Genomic DNA, 19,929 nt, shown 5'->3' on the forward strand with positions numbered 1-19,929 from the left:
AACCGGTTAAATGAGAAGAGAGCTGTGTCATGGCTTCAAATACTCTGAAGTGTTAAATCAGAGTTAATTGTGTTTGCTGAAATGTGGTGTGGCAGTTCCACTCAGTTCCCTTAGAAGTCAAGGACAGAAGCTTCGTTTAGGGTCATTAATCCCAAAGGACTACATGCTCCGAGTCCAATCCACCAATAATCTCTCACCTTTTCTAACTTAAAATGAAACCGCGTCTTTATAGTTCTGTTCAGCTCTTTGGTAATCTGATTCTGTTTCTGGAACTAATGACTGAACACGTGCAGACACTGGCCTGAGATTTAGGGGTAATCCTGTTTTTGTTTTCTACCAGTGATGCATTTTAGAGATGCTGCATTTAAAATTAAAAATAAATCTAGGTATTGGTTATTTAATCTCATCATCTCAGCTGTTTATTTTTTGTTACACATTGAGGAAACCGATGCCTACCAGACGTGATGAGCCCTTCTTACTGATGACATCACAGTTTGTGTTTCATAAACAGTCTGCTAGTAAAGGACCAGCAAGCCTGGTTTTGGGAGGGGAGTGTGTGTCATTCTGCGGATATCCCTGCAGATAAGAAGCACTATAAGCTTAAAAAATAAAGTTTTATCGCAAAAAATGAAAAGGAATGGTACTTGCAGGGGAGCAAGAGGAAGCGACCTCTCACTGACTTGAAGTTATTTAAATCCAACTGAGCTCACCATAGAGGACAAACTAGTTCAGATTGTTGTTTAACCTTCGTTTTTGTAGTTGTACCTGAGCCGTTTTCCTATTTGAAGATGGAAGTTGTTGTTGAGCAGTGTCTGACTCAAAGGGAGAGCAGTTCTGTTGTAACCTGGAGGGCATTGTTGTCAAAAACCAGATATCACCTTTTATATTCTGCAGCTGGTTGCAATATTTAGTTTTTTTTTTTTTAGATTTGTTAGTTTGGAGTTTTAAAACGGTGCCAAGTCTCGACAAACTCAAGCCTGCTCTCGTGTTTGTTTTGTTTTGTGCTGAAGTGTGTGTTAAACTACAAAAACTGCTGCCTTGCGTTCAGTTTGGAGCACAGAAGGGACTAAAATGTACGCACAAACAGTCAGCGGTCAGCGTGACTGTCTAGTTTCTTCTGGAATTTAGGGTACAAGTTGCCTAAATAATTACAGATGACATCATTTGTGCTTTTCTGTCACTCCTGTTGTGTAAATCTGCTGAAATGATTTGTTTTCTGTACAAGCAAAGGCAGTCCCTCCACATATCATCATGATTTTGAGTCTTAACTGTGGGGCAGATGCACATTATGAATGTATTAATCCTGCCTAGTTTCTAGAATGTTTTTTACATCGATTCGTTTGTTTGTGTTAATTTTAACCCCCACCCACACACTTCACCAACTCTTCTTTCTTCTTTAATTTGTTTTTCGATCGAAATCAAATTTGTCCTGTTGATTACTTTTATGTTTTGATTTGTTTGACTATTTATTTTGTTGAGGCCTGTAAACATTTCAGATTTTATTAACAAGCTTGATTTTATTGTTTATGTGCCCATGATGGCTGAAATCACTTTTTCTTTAAATGTTTTTTGACAAATCAGGTTCGGGTTAAATTAACTTTAGAGTTTTGTTCTGAATAGTTAATAAATTGTTGGTCTTATTTTAGAGTTTATTGGCCTAAACGGGCTTTAGATATTTTCAGTTTGTTACCACTGAAAGTGTTTATTACTCATCGTTGGATTCACAAAGAAAATGAAAAATGTTGTTCTTTCATGTATTTATTTCTGCTTTAGGTTTTTTTCTCTCCTCTGTTTTAATAAATTATGTTATTTACTTTTGTCCTTTTTTAATTATAAACGGCCTGTATTTGTATAGCACCTTCTAGAGTTCTACAACCCCCCAAGACCCTTCACAACACAGTCATTCACCCATTCACACACTGGTGGTGATGAGCTACAATGTACAGTAGCCGTAGCTGCCCTGAGGCGCACTGACGGAAATGAGCGTGCCCAGAGGCGAGTGGCTTGCTTGTCTGTCTTACACACAGCCTTTGGAAGAAAAAGGATGTGCTTTTATTTTGAAAAATCCAAAGAATTAACTAAAAATTTAAAAGCTCCTAATGTTGTCTTCCTTAAAACATGGCACTTCCTTTGGTTTTCTGTACCAGATGAAATTTAAAGGTGACATATAGAGTTCTTGATTGTGACGTCATCAATGACCCCGCCTCCACATTGGGGCCTATAAGTCCTTACATGTTGCTTGTTACTACTGAAAACGTTGCGCTAAGTCTCGTTCTTGCAGCTTAAATTAATCTATTATTCATTTGACTGGTTATATTACGCAACTGTGGTAAGTTGTTGCTGTGTTGTGGGGTGCAATATATATATATGTATATATGTCGATGGGTGCAACACGTGATCGCCATGGGGGTAAAGATAGAAAATGGGCTACTTTTTCACCGTTTTGCTGCTTGGAGGCACAGCTACAGAAACCAAAGATAGTCTTGTCGGCTAGATCAGATCACAGCTGTAAGGCGACCAAACATCATCTTACAGAGTATTTTCATTCTGGTAAGTTTCACATGGTGTACGATCTTTTTATATATGTTTATGTTTATTCACTTAGCAGACGCTTTTATCCAAAGCGACTTACAATTTATAACTCATAGGGCATGTTGTGAACTGTGGGGGAAATCGGAGTACCCGGAGGAAACCCACGCATGCATGGGGAGAGCACGCAACTCCACGCAGAAAGGCCGCAGCCGAGTTTCAAACCTGCAACCTTCGTGCTGCGAGGTAACAGTGCTAACAACTGCGCCACCATGCAGCATGATATACTGGATGTCGTTTATTTCCTTCAGCCGCGACATGCACACACACACACACACATAGGCTGCACACATACTGGTAGGATAATGAGGGTTCACTGAAACACAACAAAACTTCTGCTACATTTCATCTGTGGAATTATGATTGTTTTACTAGAAAAACCAACAAATGAAATGTTTACCTCTCATCCGGATGTTTACATCCACTCACACCACAAACAAGAAAGCCAAAACTGTTCATTATGCAGAAATGCGGCAGCAACAAATTGTCGTCAGTGCTCCAGTCTTGGGTCTTTCATATTGATCAAAACAGTTTATAGTGCTGATTTTGTCCATGTATCCCTGTATTTGCTATGTCTAATTAGAGATTTTAACATGTTAAACACTTTCTTTCACCCAAATCAGCTTCTTCTCTGCAACGTACTGTTTGTTTTTATGGTTTGTTTACACTCGTAAGGCTGTCAACATGTCTGCCCACATCCGAGAAAGCTACCTGTAATCACGTGTGATTCCAATCTCTATTGTGTCTTTTTTTCTTAGGTTTTAATATAATGCTATGGTCTTTAAAAAACATGTTTGCGAAGTTTTTTTTTGCACAAGATCCCTCCTACAACAAGCAATCTCAGCAGTTTTGTTGTAAGTACCTTCCAGAATGAGCCGTTTCAGGGCTCTGTCACTTTAAGAAAACAAGCTGGATTTGGCCACGCCCACCCATCCCACACTCAGACTGCTATAAGCTGAGAAGCTCTGATATCTGAAAGGGGCTTTTAATAGAGTTGCTGCTCCTCCTCCAGCAGTAGCTCTCTCTTGCACATGAGAGGAGGTTCAATGCTAATTTTCCTGTTTGTGACATCATAAACGGGGAGTTTTTGAAACAGCTTGTTTTAAGTTTATGATTCCTAAAACACTGACAGATAAAGGGTGGATGTGTTTTTTTCACGTTTGGAGTGTTTATAGCTTAACAGGATAAAAATAGTGAATTTTGCATTATATCTCTTTTTTAAAAATAAAACCTGTTAATTTGTTTTGAATATAAATACATTGGATAGGTGACGTTAGGTGGTCTAATTCTGACAGACCAACACAATTTGCATTTTTAAAATAATCTGTTTTTATTGGTGCTCTTCTGCCAGAAAGCGTTCTAAAAATGTGGTTGAGGATAGCATCCCCTGTCAAACGCACCTGAATGTAATTAAATATATTCCCTGCAGATGAATTTATAAAACCATATTATTTCCCTCCATCAAATAAAGGCTCAAGTCTACGTCTGCCCTAGCTTTGAAGAGAGAGAACTTATTTTTGTCGTGTTGGACCTTCAAGCTTTCCAGTGCACATTAATGAAGTTTGGATGATTAAATGCTGAATGTCCTTATTTTAACATTGATTTAGGTCATTGAGGGTAAACGATTTGCTTCTCCACATTTACCGTCTCCATTCTGTGGGAAAGGTTATGAGAGGGATGATGTGGCAAAACACCCACAAACTCTTCTCAGTGCAGGCCATTCTCTGCAAATAGCATCAGGCCAGTTAATTCAGGCCAAGTGGCATTGTCCACATGAGCGGGAAAAACTGGGCCAACACATTCATTCATAGGCAGACAGATCAATAAGACAGCCTCCAAAACAAACCAGTGGAGAGGTGCCTTTATTCTTCCTGAGTGGGGCCTATTCACAGTGGATCCTTCTTCACAGTGCAGCATGGAGGGGAGCACACACACACACACACCTCTTCCATCTCTAACATTCAGAAGAACTGAGAAGTTTGAAGGGTTGATGCTACAAAAGTGGGCTTTCAGCACCGGTGATCCCATCCTGATGTTGATTGTGGGAAGTGGGGGCCATACTTTACATTTTTGACCTGACCTTGTACCATAAATCGCCCAATAGAGACCACTTTACGCAGCTTAACCCCTTCTGACCCCATTTTAGATTTTTTTTTCCAGTGATACCTCCAATTACAAGTAAGAATCTAAAGTGAGGGCCAATTACAGACTGACTGAATCATTTTACCCTGCAGTTACCCAGCCGATGAAACACTGAGACATCATTTATTGTTGTTTCAGCCTAACAAAGAAAGTTTAGCGAGCCTAAACTCAGGGTTGGCATCCAGGACAACACTGACACTGGCACTCAAACTCCAAGATTTACATCATGAAGCACCGTTTCTTTTTTTCTAATTTCATATTCACTCCATTCATTATTTTATGCAAAACTAAAGCTCCAGAACAACATCCATCCATTTTCATCTGCTTATCTGGAGGTGGATTATTGGGGCAGCAGCCTAAGCAGGGTGCCCCAGACTTCCCTCTCCCCAGCCACTTTGGCCAGCTCCTCCGGGGGAATCCCACGGCGTTTCCTGGCCGTACGAGAAGCATCCCTGCAGTCTTCCTTTAGCCCTCCTCCCGATTGGACGTGCCTGGAAAACCTCACCAGAGAGGTGTCCAGGAGGCATCCTAACCAGATGCCTGAGCCACCTCAACTGGCTCCTCTCCAGAACAACAAATTTATATTAAACACCCCTCCAATGAGAACGTTTTTAATAGAAAAAAAGAATAAAATTGTTGTTAATGTCCATTAAAGCTTTTTGTTTTTAATTTCCTCCATTAAATAAAAAAGCCATTTAAATCCAGCTGTGGTCTAATATCTGCTGGCTTATGTCAGAAATCCAATATGGCCGTTTACCTCCAGTAGCTGCTTAAAATCATTTTCATCTCTAATTACCATTGAAATGTGTTACTTGTTTTATTGTCCCATGTTTTTAATTGGCAACCTCATAAATGATGAGTGTACTCAAGCATCTGCCTATTATCACTTTAAATCAAGTTGGTTTTAATTTATTTATTATGAAATTATAATGTTAATGTTGCTTTCTGATGTAGCATTAAGCTCCTCTGTTTTTGAGAGTATCCTTTGAACCATGGACATCATCCTTCATTTACTTTGAATTTAATGTGTACGTCGTCCAAATGCAATCCAAGTTTTTTTTAAATTGAGGATTGACGGCAGAGTCCATGTTTAATTGGCAGATGCAGTAATGCCTCGTTTTGAAAGGGTTAGTGTTATCCACAGAGATGTATGCAGGATATTTATGGATGTGTGTGTGTGTGTGTGTGTGTGTGTGTGTGTGTGTGTGTGTGTGTGTGTGTGTGTGTGTGTGTATTCAAAAAACTGGTGTGAATCCTGCTGTGACAGTGACGCCTCCTTCACAACAAAAAGCAACAGAGAGGACTGCCCTCTAGTGCCACGAGCAGAGTGTGACATTATCTAAGGGGGGAGGGGGAGGGCAACAGCAAGCATGTGTGCAATAGAGTGCCTGCTTCTCTGTGCCGTCCAATCAGAGAGCCTTGTTGGTAAATCGCTCCTATATCCAACAGAACAAGGTGGCGAATGCAAACGCTCCGGAATCAAGGTGTCTCCTCGTGCAGCGCTTGTTTCCTGCCTTTCACGCACAAATGATGATGATATTAATCAGATCAAAGGTCAGGCCTCAGATGGAGCCAGTGGAAAGGAGGACTGTCAATGGGATCTTTGATATGGAATGCTGCATCATGTGATTGTTAACCTTTTCTTTTAAAAAAATCTGGGATGAATGCATTATTTTCTGCATCCATTTATCATGTTAAAGTTCCCTTTAGCGACTGCAGGACTCAAACTAGGACAAAGACGCTGCAGCTCCATCCCTTTAACCTACTCAAAGGGAGAAAAGAGATAAACTACAGCATTTAACATGATTTTATCCATAAATTTACTTTTAGATTCCAGACAAAATGCAATAAACACACATATACCAGTATATGTGATCAGAGACAAACAGAAGCATCAGCTCAGTTAGAAACTCATAGATCCACCCCGTTGTTCTGCGTGCTTCAGGTCCAGCGGAGTTCATTTCCAGCGTTATAATTCATTAGGAAGATGATGCACATTGCATTCATGGAGTGATTTCAGCCTGCAGGTCTTCCTCACATAACTGTGATCCAACGTGTTCCTAATTACGAGTGGAACCTCACGCCTGACAGGAACAGAGAGAAAGTTTTGCATGTTTTTCAGGAATAAAAAAAATAAGATTCATTCTATGATTGTCAAACAGCTTAAAAACAATCTGTCAGTCATTTATTTATGAGCTGTTATGAAGTTTGCACTTTGTTCTGAGAGGGTTTATTTTGATAAAATATAAAATCAAATAAAATGTTGTTTGAAAAAATTAAATTATTATTGGAATTTTTTGCTTTACCTTTAAAAATGTCTACCAAACTTGTGTGAATGACCATTTTTAAGGTCATTTATTTACAAGTGTGTTAAGATCTCCACCCTACAGCTGTTTCTGATCTTGTTTGTGAGAGATTACATATTGATACGCCATTGCTTCAAACAGCGTCTGACCTCTCACTGGTGGAAGGGAAGGCCGCAAGGTCGCTGGAGTCGTTTGGATTGATCCCAAGGGAGACTGACCTCTGGACATGAACACCCCCACCCCACCCCCCAGTCGTTCTGAGCTCAGACTCTTAATGCATCTCCGTTCTCTTGCACCGCACCAACGTGACTCTGGAAAGTCTCTGTCAGTGCGTCCCAGGGCAGCTGTGGCTACACCGTAGCTCATCACCATCAGTGTGTGAATGTGTGTGTGAATGGATGAATGATACACTGTAGTGTAAAGCGATTTGGAGTCCTCACTCTGAGAGGTGCTATACAAGTGCAGGTTGTTTATCATTTATCAAGTTGTGACTCAGATATGGACTCTAAATTTAAGCTGTTTCACCTTTAAAAGTGGATGAACCCTCCGCATTTAGTGTGTAAGTGTACACATGAATGTGTGTGAGAGCTCGGCTGTGTGTTAACACTCCTAAAAGCAGACTCACACACTCACAGGAGCACAAATGGGTGAAAAAACCCAAAGTTGCCTTTTTTCAGCACCTCAGTAGTTTTCTCAGGAATGTAGGGAAAAAACAGAAAAATCCAAAGATCGCCATCATTTATTCTGTGTTTTTAATGAAAGATAGAAAATTACATTTCATTTTTAACACATAAGAGAAAAAAAGTCATATAGGAATAGTATTTTAAATATGTTCCTGTTATTATCTTACAGCGAAAAGGGACTATTATCCAGTAGAGGTGAAAGCACCCCGAGAGAGAAAAGCAACTATCATTCATCTTCTGGATGCATAGCTGTAAATTATGGCGTTATCTCTGCTGCCACAGAGAAGAAGAAAAGAAGAGCTGAGATGTGTGAGTGTGTGTGCTGAAAATAAAGAAGCTACACATGCACACACACACTTTTCAGCATGAAGTCAATGAGAAAGATTATGCTCGTCCTGATCCAGTGGGGCCTGTCAGATTTATTTCCAACATCAAAGGACTTTCTTCTCTCCCATCCCTATCCATCAGCACCCTGTCCGGAATTCTGTGTGGTCACACTTGTGCACGACGCCTGGGAGTATGGAGGCTGGAAGAGGCGTGTCTGCGTACTTGTGAGTATTTTTCACGAAAGGGGGGTGGCAGTGAAAACAGGAGTCGTTGCCAGGGCATGCGGGGCCCGTGGCATTCGGCTCCGTCTGGCGTCCCAGCGTGCGTCGAGGAGCAGCAGTCACCGGTAGAGGTGAAAAGCAGATCCCTCCCATCCTCTGATCTGCAAGGAGAGAAAATAGGAAAAAGACAGAAAGATTTGGGGAGACAACTGTGACGAGTTTTGGCTAAGTAAAACCACTCTCATGTCAATGTGTCTCGCTGTTGAAGTCCTTATTATGTGGAGAAAAAAAAAGATGCTTTCATTGTTCAGGGACATGTGCCGTCTCACACACTCACACACACACACACTGTCCCTTGCCCAGGCGCCTGTGCCACACCACCCACCTCCATCATTCTGCAGCGTGTAGCCTAGCAACTATTTAATTAAAATAACATCAGGAGGATAGAGGCTTTTCCCCCTCCCGTGCAAGGATTTCCTCCAATCTCAATGCTTTTCAGCGCGCCGTGAATCAAAAGTGACGCCGTGTCTGCCATGATATTGTTACCCTCTTACACACACACACACACACACACACACACACACACATTTTAGTTTCCACAAAACCACCCTGCTGTCCTAACTGACATCGTCCATCTGGATTTTATACATCAACATGTTTTGCTTCAACTGGCCAACATTTTAACGCCGGTGCCACATTTGTTTTCTTTTTTGTCATTTTAGAGAAACTTGCCCTCCTTGGAGCCATTCTCCTCTTCCTCCTTGCTCTTCTTCTACTAACCACCAGCCCCTCCCTCCATTCTATCTCCACGTGCCTCGTTTTCTCTTTGTACGCCAAATCACAGCACCTCCTGTTCCGACCTGAAAAGAGGCGCCTTTTACCGTGCTCTACATGTGCGCCAATGCCCGGGCAATGCGGAGCAATTAGAGGAAATGTGAAGGAGCTCCACATGTCAGCGTACGTCACACTCACTGTCACTCAAAGCACATCTATGAGATGCAAACAATGGAGCAATATTCTCATTCACGGCTGTCAAAACAGAAGGCCCGGTGTCTGTTTTTCTTCCTCTACATCTCTGGCTGCCTCGGCTTGCTTTCTGCAGCTAACGTCACCGAGACGCCAAGCTATCTGTCCTGTCTTGATTTTCTCTAATGCCATATTGCAGGTCAGCAGAAGGATACACGCAGCTCTTTACACTCTTTTGCCTGCATCAAAAAGCAGCGACTCTAATGATCCAGCCTCCAAATGGGTGCATTACAGGATTCACCTCCATCTATACGTTCATGCTTTCCACCAAAAATGACACATTTACACCTCATATCTTTCTTTCTCGATTTTCTCACATTTATTATTTCTTTTTGGATGCTATATTTCAAACATGGACACTGAAGGCTGGTTAAGAGAGAAAAAAAAGAGCTAAGAAATGTGAAATGGATCAAATCACATGAGCGCTTCTGTCTAATAGTCACTGAGAAAATCACTTCCAACCCAATTTAAGAGGCCACTGCCATTGGGCCCTTTCTGCATGATCTTTTCAATAAAACGTATCAGTGAATGAAAATCCTCTCGACTTGAATATATTCACATTTGAGCACGTGTCTAACTTCAGTAGCACTGGAGGCGAAGCAGATTTGAATTTATTCACAATGCTGCCTTCTGATTTGAAAAGTTACGGATGCTAATTTTGAGTATTCTGTATTTTCAGAATATCGCTTCTCATTTTCAGCTTTGAAAAGCTGTCAAAGTACTTTGATAACAAATGCTGAATTTTTTACATTGTATTAATAAATAAACTCAAAAAATCAGATTGTTAAAATGATCCAGAGTGGCTGTTTTCTTTTTACCGTGTTTTTCTGGATTAGTTCTGCAAAAAAAAAAAAAAATCTGTATTCTCCTTTGAGCTGCAGCCCCATATAGCTTATGTAAATCTTAGAGAATGTGTGTTCACATAGTGATTTGCATAATGGCACATGATTTTGACAGAGAGGGACCCCTTGACATTTTTATAATGGCACTTTACAGGGTGGACAAGGTTGGGGGCAGGGTGGTATAGGCGAAGCTGTACTTGTGGAACAAAATATAAGGAGCTGTAGCGTGTCTACTGCTTAGAAGGTGAAACGGTGACCTGGGACAGCTGCGCCAAAACGAAAAATGCCCAAGGCATCCGTAAAACCTTCATACAACAAACCTAACACTACTAAAATGAAACAACAGCGAATCAAAGATGTAAAAACGTTATTCTGAACATGGGTCAAATATTCTAATTTTACCAAATTCAGACAATAAAATTATAAAAGAAATATTTTTAAGAGCCAATTAAGTGATTTTACCATATCCAGTAAATGCCATTGAAACTTAAGGAGTCCCAACGGACAGACAGGGCCAACACAGTCATCTGTGGGAGAGGCCACCGGCAAATTAAAAGGTCACAGGTTTTGATGGTCCTCCTCTTGCTTCGACACACGCCCCTGTGTCTTGTCTGGGATGCAACAATGGCATTTTCAAAATCTTACCCAAACTGCTTAGACAATGCTGGAGCCTAAGGCCATATGCTGCACCTAAGGCCATCCAAAATCCCCCCCCCCCCTTTTTTTCTGCCCGAGAGGCATACTGAAAGGGTGGCTGAAATTAACACATTTCATGGGATGATTTTTTGTTGTGTGTGTTTGTTGCATGATAGACAGAAGTGCATTCATAAACAGCAGGCAATGTGATTTAAAAAGGCCAAATTCCAGACGGATATTTACTTCTAAATATAAATGTGCAAAACCGATTTGTTTAAATAAAGAATAAAATATTTAGAATCATTTCAGCATCGGAGCTTAGTAACCGCTGCAGAACGCGTGCTCCTCTTAGTTTGTTTATACCAGCAGTTTTGAATAAGAGTAGAATAACAATGTAAGCGACAGACTTGAGATTTACTTCAAAGAACTCCCAACAAATTATCTCCACACTATTCCTAAATGCATCCGCCATGTTGTGCACTCTTGAGCCCCTTCTTTGGTCACACATCTATCTCGCTCCATGCTTCAAATCCTTGTCATCTTGACATGCATGCACACTCTCGCATAAGCAGACACTTCATTAAAATGCATAAAATCCTCACTCACACATTTGCACGAAAACACACACACACACACACACACACACCTGACACATGCATTAATTAGCACACTAGAAACAAGCTAGCCTCTCCATTCACACCCTGAGCCTCTTTCATTAGCATGACAGTGGCTAGCGGCGGCCAGGGGCCCACGGGCTGCAAGGTTCTCTCCTCAGGGCCTCTGATTAAAAGGAGAATCCCTTGGACAATTTCTTTCATCACTGCACCCATGCAGAGCATCACGGATGATCCCCGAACTGCAAATTGTCAAGTATACCTGCTTCTGTGGGCCCCGCCGCTTTCCCATCTCTTTGACTCGCTCCTCCATCACTCTCTGCATCGTATGTCCTCCACTCGTTTGGACCCACTCCAGTGTGCTTTCTTCCATCTAAATCTAATTGTCACCTCACTTCATAATTCTCTACACGCCTTTTTTCCCAGTAATTCTAATGCACAAATGCAAAAATGAGAGGCCTGACTGTTCTTGACGCAACTCCCAGATAAAGATCACACAGTCGTACTTCAGGACAGCTTGGATTCACAACGGCAGCCCCAGGTGACCTGCAAGGGAGTACTCATTCTATAAAAGCCTTTGTAGCCTGACCACCTTCCCGTTCTTTTTCTTTTTTTTTTTTTTTTTTAAGGAGATCCAAGCGCCTCAACACCTAGTGTCCAGGACGATCTCCAGGCTTTGCCCATCAGGTCTCTTCCATCCAGCCCTGGATTTCAAGGCAAAACGTCTCATTAGCGGCAGTCCTTGAAAGACGGGCACTCAATTTTGGATTCAGTTGCACATTCCCTTTGAGCGGGACTGGAAGGCAAAGATGAAGAGAGAGGATGAGAATAAAGAGAAAGAGGACTTGGGAGAAGTTCTCGGCTGAAGGCTGAGGCCTTGGACCCAAAGGAAGAGAGAGCAGAGAGGGGTAGAAGGTCTGCTGAGGCAGCCATAATTTCACACCATCATTACCTCTAAGGGCTGGAGATTTATGCTAATGCCTTTTCAGGGCTGAAGCACCGGGCAAAATGGTTTGGAGGGTCAAAGAGGTGGTGCAGCTACACTTTGCCTTAATGTTTTCAACGTACATTGTCTAACACTAGTTTTCATTTTATGGATTGGTCACATGCTTATTTTCTCTGTTGCTATACAAACAAACATTGATTATATTCCATGAGGCCTGTTCTCTGACTTATTACAACCTCAGTGGACTCCTCAGACCAATCCAAACTTCACCACATCTCTGCACAAGTGGAGACAGAGTAGAAACCTGACGTGACCCTGCCCTTCTCCCCTTGATGGGCTGAAAGCTCAGGAAGACATCTCGCCTGGCTCTGCGGTAGACCAGAATCGCTCTTGTGATCCGGCCCCATAAAGTTCTGGGAAAAGCCTCCTGGAGGAGCTTGCTGTATGGCTACCACACACACACACACACAACAATTCGTTAATGATGGCTGCGTGGCGGTGGCTACATGCAGCGGGTGGGGTGGGGGGGGTGGGGGGGGGGGGGTGCAGGCTCACACTCTACTAACGAGAAGGTTTCACAGGGAGTCAGGGTCAGGGGTGTGAGGGCCGGGCAGATATCAGACTGTAATATCACAGACAGATGAAGAAAGTGTCATCATCTGCCCCTTCAGCACGAGAGGAACTAATTACTGGGATTAGGTGATGTTATCAAAACTGGACCAGTTTGCACGCATCCCACAGGGTTTCCACAGCAATGACCAATAACCAGCAGCACCGAGGTTGCAGTGAAATGTTGGCAAGATTGATTGGAACTGATCTTTTAGCAGTTTTTTTTCTCATTCTGACCTATTGATTGGGCTTTTTAATCTATTGTATTTCTTTGTGGTGTTGCAACTATGGAACGGAATGAGACCAGTGATGGAGGGTGGCACCATGGTGAGCCAAAAGGCAGTGGAGGGATGGATGGATGGATAGCATGAAGATGTCCTCAAAAACCTCTTCATGAGTCTGGTAGACCATCATTGTAGCAAACTGCACACAAAATCCCAGAAGAAATAAGGAGTAAATATTTAAAGGTCCAGTGATCTGCTTCTACTTCCTTAATAAAATGGTTTTATGATCAAAAACCATTTCCCACCATGCTTATGCCTTTGGTGCCATTCTTCAATCATCACAGTAAGCAGGGGGACTGCAAGAGTCCTGAACAAACAATCCAGACTGTTGAGCCTAATAATCGCAGCCATTGACCCAACAGGCCCTATAGGGGATGCACCATATAGGCACATCATCAGAGGTTATGTTCGATAATTAGTGTAATCTCAGAATGCTGATCTGGCACCATGAGGACAATATGTCTCTTTTTAATGAGGTCCGAATAGTTTGTTTACTCACATCAGAATAAGCCCAAACACTGAATGATGGTCATAGTATTTTATTCAGAATATAAGTGTCAAATAGCAAGTTTTATGCACAACTGATCCACTGACAGGGCCGTTCCGTGATTCTGATGCCTCCAGTATGAAGTAGGGGTAAGAGGAGGCAGAGTCATGCAGATTGGAGGCTAGAAGAACTCCTGTGTCACAGCGATGATCAATCCTGCTCGCAATGACAGGAGACTCTATCATCCCCCTCACCAGAGATAAAAAACAATGTTCTCTCACCAAGCCGTGAGTGGACTATGAGAGTTGACTTGGAGAGGCGGCTCCAGTTCCCCAGGAAGATCGTAAAGATCCGGCCAGACCTGATCATGTGGTCAGACCCACAGAAGACCATCCTCTTGGTAGAGCTGACAGTTCTGTGGGAGGGTGTGGTGGGTATGAGGTCCTGCCCCTAGTGGAGGAGTATCTCGGGGTCTTGTTCACGAATAAGGGAAAGCTGGAGCATGAGATTGATAGGCAAATTGGTGCTGCATCTGCAGTTATGCGGGCGTGGTGAATAGAGACCTGAACCAGAAGGTCAAGCTCTCGATTTATCGGTTGATCTACGTTCCTACCCTCACCTCTGGTCATGAGAACGGGACTGTGGATACAAGCGACCAAAATGAGTTTTCTCCGCAGAGTGATTCCCACCCATAGAAATAGGGTGAGAAGCGTAGTCATCCAGGAGGGGCTCGGAGTAGACCCGCTGCTCCTCCGCATCGAGAGGAGCCAGTTGAGGTGGCTCGGCATCTGATTAGGATGCCTCCTGGACGCCTCCCTGGTGATGTTTTCCAGGCATGTCCAACCGAGAGAAGACCTAAAGGTGGACCCAGGATATGTTGGAAAGTCTATGTCTCTCACCTGGCCAGGGAACACCTTGGGATTCCCCCTGAAGAGCTGGCCCAAGTGGCTGGGGAGAAGGAAGTCTAGGCCTCCCAACTTAAGCTGCTGCCCCCATGACCCAACTCTGGATAAGTGGAAGAAAATTGATGGATGGATGGATGGATGGATGGATGGATGGAGGCTGCCGATGAACGGTAGAATTTAAAATATGCAAACCTGGGAGAGAGTTGCAAAGATACTGGCTGGAAAGCCATCATGGGATGCAGGAGCTTCGTTGGGTCAACGATTCACCTGTTCTCAAGGTCTGACTGTGACAACTTTCTCACATTCTTTGAGAATAATATCAGAAACAGAGCACGTGTTTCAACACCATTCACTTCCTGTTCTCCCATCAAACCACCTTCCTACCAATCACAGTCTGTCTTTACCCCTGTCAATCTGTTTGCTGTATTTTATTATGAAGCATTTAGTTATTTAATCAATGGTGCTACAGACGTGGACAAAACTGTGAAAGAAAAACACACAATGGTCTCAGAAACAACTTGAATCTAGCAAAAGTAATAATAACTAAAACATCAATTAAATTTAATCAGTGAAAGTCAGACATTGCTTTTTAACCATGCTTCAACAGAATTATTTAAAAACAATAAACTCATGTTTGGGTTTTTCTTTCATTGACCGAAGGGGACCGTCCATTTTGCCCATGTTTGTTTATGAATAGACTTCATTCACTTATCCAACACACTGCCCACTCTACTTTTCATAACAATTAGCTTACTTGCAAACGTTTTAGATTATGCAAAATTTACAGCTTTGGAAATCTGAATGTTTCAGTCTTTAGAGAAATAAAACTTTTAGGACAGACCCTTAGGCTTTGTTAAATCATAAAAGGTGATCCGGCTACCACAAGACGGTCAAGAAGTTTCAAATCAACTTCAAATTTTATGATTTTAATGATCCTGGAAAAAGAAAGTTGTTTCTCCGGATGTTTCCTTGAGTGCATTTGCTTTGTGAAACTTCTCATCTTGCCCTGAATTAAGCTCTGAGGAACACCAGCTTGGTGCCTCTGTGTGTCATGACTCTCATTTTTCAGCCTTCATTCAGCTCACCTGGTCCCCTCACCAAGCTCCTGACAAAGCCCTGTTTCCCTGGCAACCACCATCAACTCTATTCATCTCACCTGTTCCTGTAATCAGCTTCATCCACTTCACCTGCTCCTGACTCCTCAGCTCATCTCACACACCTGCTTCCCCTGCTATAAAAGAACCATCCTGCTATCCAGTCTCTGCCAGATTATTGAAAACATTTGCCAGTAAATTCTCCAGCCATCCACCCTGCCTGATCGCTGCCTCCGGACCTCGTTTTTTCTCCTGACCCCTGCCTTGTACTCTGCCTGCCATTTTGACCTTCTCCTGTCTCCGACTCTGTCTCCAGCCTCGCCCATCTGGTAACTCCACCAAAAATAAAGACGTGTTTTATATACTTTCATTGTGTTTGGTGTCTTCACGGGTCTTCCTAGTTCAGCTCATGACAGAATAATCTGGCCAAAAGTCTAACCCGACGCCGGCACAGCACTTGGGAGTATTTTTTTTTCTTCATACCTGTCATGGAATATCTCACGCTCCCGAAATTCATGGAACTAGAGAAGGAGCAGGAGTCACCGTTCTGGGGAACGCGGCTGGCCATCAGGCCACTGCCACGCAGAGGTTCCACTCCTCCGTCCAGGCCTGCTGCGGCCGTCTTGCGCAGCGGGTTTCTGACAACGCAACAGTGGCAGTCCCGGAGACCTTCTACTAGTTCATGGCCTTCACAGACGCAAGGTTTTGCAGCTATGCCGCTCAAGCCTCAAGTCCCTCCGTCCCGTCCACGTCCAGCGGTGGTCCCAGAGGCCGCACCACATCCTCGTCCAGCTGAGATTCCACCTTCGTCTGTCCGAGTGGCTCCGCCTGTCCAGGTCCAGCGGTAGTTCCCGGGGTCGCATCGCATCCATGTCCAGCGGTGGTCCCAGGGTCCGCACCACATCCACGTCCAGCGGTGGTCCCGGAGGACGCATCGCATCCTGCTCTGGCGGTGGTCCCGGAGGACGCATCGCATCCTGCTCTGGCGGTGGTCCCGGAGGACTCACAGGCTCCGGTCCAGCCCGTCCAAGAGGCTCCGGTCCTTCCTGTTCCCGAGTCGGAGGTTCTTGTTCCGGAGTCGACGTCCACGTCTCAAGTCTCGGAGTCGACGTCCCCTCAGTTTCTAGTGTCCCCTCTTAGTCGTCCTCTTCTAGTGTCCCCTCTTAGTCTAAGCCCAGTGTCCCCTCTTAGTCCTCATCCTCTAGTGTCCCCTCAGTGCCTTAGCCCAGAGTTCCCTCAGTCTCCAATGTCCCCTTTTAGTCGTAGTCCTGTGTCCCCTCGTAGTCCAGTGTCCCCTCTTAGTCCAGAGTCCCCTCTTAGTCCTCATCCTCCAGTGTCCTCTATCCCCAGACTCCCGCGGTCCCGGCTCCTGTTTCCTTGTCGCCGGCCCCCCAGACTCCCGCGGTCCCGGCTCCTGGTTCCTTGTCGCCGGCCCCCCAGACTCTTCTGGCCCTCCTTCCTGGTCCCCCTCCTCCCGCCCTGCTCTGGTTTCCTGTGGGCGTCTTGAATCCTCCCTTGAGGGGAGGGTTCTGTCATGACTCTGATTTTTCAGCCTTCATTCAGCTCACCTGGTCCCCTCACCAAGCTCCTGACAAGCCCTGTTTCCCTGGCAACCACCATCAACTCCATTCATCTCACCTGTTCCTGTAATCAGCTTCATCCACTTCACCTGCTCCTGACTCCTCAGCTCATCTCACACACCTGCTTCCCCTGCTATAAAAGTACCATCCTGCTATCCAGTTTCTGCCAGATTATTGAAAACATTTGCCAGTAAATTCTCCAGCCATCCACCCTGCCTGATCTCTGCCTCCGGACCTTGTTTTTTCTCCTGACCCCTGCCTTGAACTCTGTCTGCCATCACGGCCCTCGCCTGTCTTCTACCACGTCTCCAGCCTGCTCCCTGTACCTGCTTGTGCCAATCTGGTTTTGACTCACGCCTGCCCTCCTATTCTGTCTCCTGCCTCACCCTCCTCTGGTAACTCCACAAAAAATAAAATATTCTTTTTATATACTTTTACTGTTTGGCATCATTACGGGTCTTCTGAGTTCAGCTCGTGACACTGTGAGTCTGTTTTACACACTGTGTTTCTCAGCTTCGCTCAACTGGCCATCAACCCAGATAAGGCTGTACATTATGTAGATCATTTAATTTTCAGCCAAGAAAGCCCACCACACCTCAGGTCACTGTTACAAATTTGTGAAAGTGTGCACACTTTAATATAATGGCTGTCAGAAGTCAATTCCGTCCTGCTTAAGCCCTCTCTCATTGCTGCAAATTGAACTGTGCCTCACAGATACTGAGCTTGAAAGGAGTCGCTCACGAATGGGAAGAGCTAGGGAAGAAGCCGGTGGTGCAGCAGCAGCAACCAGCTGCTGTGTGTTCTACGTAGGGGAGGGTGAGCACTCGTGCCCTACGGCACACTGCAGGGGCTAAAACGTTCTTCCACATCTATGCAGGCAGCTAAGAGACTGGAGGCATACACGGTATTACATCCCATGTTTTTGCCCAAGGCAGTCACCACCAGAGACCCTCACACATTCAGTGAAACAAAAACTCACCGTGTGCAAAAATTATAAAACAGTGTGAAGTTCTCCTGTTTTGTCTCTTCAACACACACTTGCATCAGGAGGAAATGTCAACCTGCTGATTTCTTTACGTAGTTAATGAAAAACTTGATGCACCTGAAGTATTTTATTTTTTACTTTTTTTGAGACAGCCAGCAGGTTGCTAAATAAAAGGCCTTGTCAGAGGAACAATGAGCATATCGGTTTTTAAAGAGCTTTATTTTTATCTGAGGAACAAAGTTGGAAGTTTCTTGGATATTGTAAAATCCAGTGTTACATCTGGAACAGTTACTGAATCTGCAATAAAATTACAAAACAAAAGCAACTCTTTCCTGATTGTGTTGCAGAGTCCAAGGTGACACACACACACACACACACACACAGCGTGATCACAGTTGTGAACAGATGAATGTATCCTCTCGTTTTGAGCTTAAGATCCAGAGGGTGTTCTGGTTGAACAGTCCCCAGACAAACACACACATGCACTGACACACTGTAATTTCTATTGCATATTCAAAAAAAAAAAAAAAAAGCACTCTCAGTAAGTGCAAGAAGGTCACACACGGGCCAAAATGTGCTCTACTTTCTTTGCAATTTGCAGAGGAAATTGATTTCTATAATTTAAGCATGTAATCATTAAACACTCCTCGGCTGACTTGAAGATTAAAATCTAGTGTAAGAGTGTTTTTAGCTGTGATTTCAGGTGCAGCTCAGTATTGCAAAGGGTTAGAAATAAACCCTCACTCTGGTTTGGTTTATGCTTCACCTTCCACCTTCTGATGTGTTCTCATCCCGGCTCAAATAGAGATATAAAAAGAAATGTCAGAAACATTTCTCTTAGTCTTTCCACCCTGTGCCCATTAACACTCAGCGCTGGGAGTAATTGTGATTTGAAAGCAACCCCAAATCTGTTTAATGAGAACAACGATCCATGGAGGGGAGCACAGGTAAAGTGCTTTTAACAAGAGGGCCCTTATTTCACCAGCCGTGGAGGAGCGGAGCTGCTATTTCACATTGAGCTTCAAAGCAGAGGCTTCAAATTGTGCTGACGAGACTTCATTTCCTCTTATCTGAGTGTGTATAGGTCCTCCACGGAGAGAGTGCACGGAGTGAAAATGTGAGGGGACTGCGGGTGAAGATGTATAGAGCGCACAGCATCACAGACGGTCAGGAAGACGCAAATTAGATGAATGTGAGAAATGGAGGAAATTTTCAGACATTACAACTGCATGCTCATGAGCGTGAGTCTACAGTTATGTCCCCCTATGAGATAGTTATAGTGTGTGTGTGTGTGTGTGTGTGTGTGTGTGTGTGTGTGTGTGTGTGTGTGTGTGTGTGTGTGTGTGTGTGTGTGTGTGTGTGTGTGTGTGTGTGTGTGTGTGTGTGTGTGGTGAACCCTGAGAAGACGCTATACAAATACAGACCATTTACCATTTGACCATTTAAACTTTTCACAGTATTTTAATCGTCTGAGATTTTGAACTTAGGGCTTTCATAAGCTGTAAGCCATAATCATCCTAATTATAACAAATAAAGGCTTAAAATATCTGACTTTGCATAGAATGAGTCTCACCTGTATGTCATTGATAGAGGATACACTGAGTAACATCACACATGCCAAAGACGCCTGTTTAAACCATTATGTTCTAAAAT

Source organism: Nothobranchius furzeri, chromosome 17, assembly GCF_043380555.1.
Source record: "Nothobranchius furzeri strain GRZ-AD chromosome 17, NfurGRZ-RIMD1, whole genome shotgun sequence".
Taxonomy (NCBI): domain Eukaryota; kingdom Metazoa; phylum Chordata; class Actinopteri; order Cyprinodontiformes; family Nothobranchiidae; genus Nothobranchius; species Nothobranchius furzeri.